The following is a 1,749-nucleotide window of genomic DNA, read 5'->3' as shown; positions in this document are numbered from 1 at the left end:
CGTAAATTTTATCTTTAGGTTCTTCTCCTTTATCTCGACCTTCCTGATTTTCAGATTCCTCTGGTTCCTTTACTTCGTCCGGGGGTTTGGTACATTCCTTAGAAGTTTTGGGTTCACTTAATCTTGGGTTTGGTGGCTCATCATAAGCGTTCCCACTTCTTAGGGTAATGGCATTGGCTTGTCCTCTCGGATTTTGTTGAGGTTGTCCAGGGAATTGTCCTCCAGGTGTAGTCTGAGGGGCTTGGTTTAAAGCTACCTGAGAGATCTGGGTTTCAAGCATCTTGGTATGAGTAACTATTTGGTCAACCTTGGTTCCTAACTGAGTAATCAATTTGTTAACATGGATGTTTTGATTCATGAACTCCTTGTTTTGTTGGGTTTGAGCGGTGATAAAATTTTCCATAATTTTCTCAAGCCTCGGTTTTGGTGGTACAAGTTGCATAGGTTGATTTGATCTAGGGGCTTGATAACTAGGTCTCAGAGGTGCATTATTTTGAATAGGATTATTGTTTTTATAGGAGAAGTTCGGGTGATTCCTCCATCCAGGGTTATAGGTATTCGAGTATGGGTTCCCTTGGGTGTAGTTCACTTGCTCGGAGTGGGTTTCATTCAATAGACTGCATTCTGCGGATTGGTGTCCTTGGGTTCCACATATCTCACAATCCGACGAAACTGCGGCTACAGTATTCGGGTTTATGCACATATGCTCGACCTTAAGGGCTAATGCGTCCATTTTAGCCTGCATCATGTCTATAGAGCTTAGTTCATGCACTCCTCTTTGGGCTTCCTTTTTCTCAACTGTCGCTCGTTCGACTCCCCATGATTGATGGTTTTGACCCATGTCTTCGATGAGGGCACTAGCTTCAGGGTAAGGTTTGTTCATCAGAGTACCGCCTGCGGCAACGCCGATGGTCATCTTTGTGTTATAATGAAGTCCATTATAGAAGGTTTGAAGGATTAACCAATTTTCTAAACCATGATGTGGGCATGCTCGTAACAACTCTTTATATCTCTCCCAAGCTTCGAACAACGATTCTCCATGGTTTTGGGAAAATCTAGTTATATGGTTTCGAAGAACGGCGGTCTTACTCGGGGGAAAATATCTAGCAAGAAAAACTCTTCTAAGGTTATCCTAAGTCGTAATGGAATTGGGTGGAAGGGAATCTAACCATGATAGAGCTTTATCTCTGAGGGAAAAAGGAAATAATCTTAAATGTATTGCCTCAGGAGAAGCTCCATTGGTTTTAAAAGTATCTGCTAATTGAAGGAATATTTTTAAATGTTGGTTAGGGTTCTCGGTAGCGAGACCCGCGAATTGTCTCTGTTGCACTAAGTGCAATAGGGATGGTTTAAGTTCAAAATTATTAGCTGGTATGATTGGGTTTACTGTACTAGAACTAGGTTCTTCGTTAGATGGTTGAGCGAAGTCCTTAAGAGGTCTTTGGTTTTGATCTTCGGCCATAGCTCTCTTAATTCTATGAAAGAATAAACGTGCGCGAGCGTAACGTTCAGGTTCCGCCAGAGGGTTTACTAAGCTTAAACTTCCGGTGCTAAGAGTTCTTCGCATCGACCGGCGGGAAATAACCCAAGTCTAAACAATATAACAACAGGAAAATGAAATTTGACGAAATTGGTCCCCGGCAACGGTGCCAAAAACTTGATGCGTAGTAAAACTTGATGTGGTGTTCGCAAGTATACGAACGTGTCAGAGTAATATAAAAGATTATCGTATCCACAGAGACCAAGTGT

General features: G+C 42.1%; 1 non-coding gene across 1 annotated transcript; it reads left to right on the top strand.

Moving 5' to 3' along the window:
• Nucleotides 1–971: 971 nt before the first annotated feature.
• LOC127077677 (small nucleolar RNA R71) lies at nucleotides 972–1,078 on the top strand. The gene has a single exon (XR_007787462.1). It is a non-coding gene; the product is annotated as a small nucleolar RNA R71 (small nucleolar RNA).
• The last annotated feature ends 671 nt before the right edge of the window (nucleotides 1,079–1,749 follow it).

The sequence above is a fragment of the Lathyrus oleraceus genome, chromosome 4 (genome assembly GCF_024323335.1).
Source record: "Lathyrus oleraceus cultivar Zhongwan6 chromosome 4, CAAS_Psat_ZW6_1.0, whole genome shotgun sequence".
Lineage (NCBI taxonomy): Eukaryota > Viridiplantae > Streptophyta > Magnoliopsida > Fabales > Fabaceae > Lathyrus > Lathyrus oleraceus.
The sequence above is the reverse complement of the archived record's forward strand: the minus strand, read 5'-3'. Positions and strand labels throughout refer to the sequence as shown.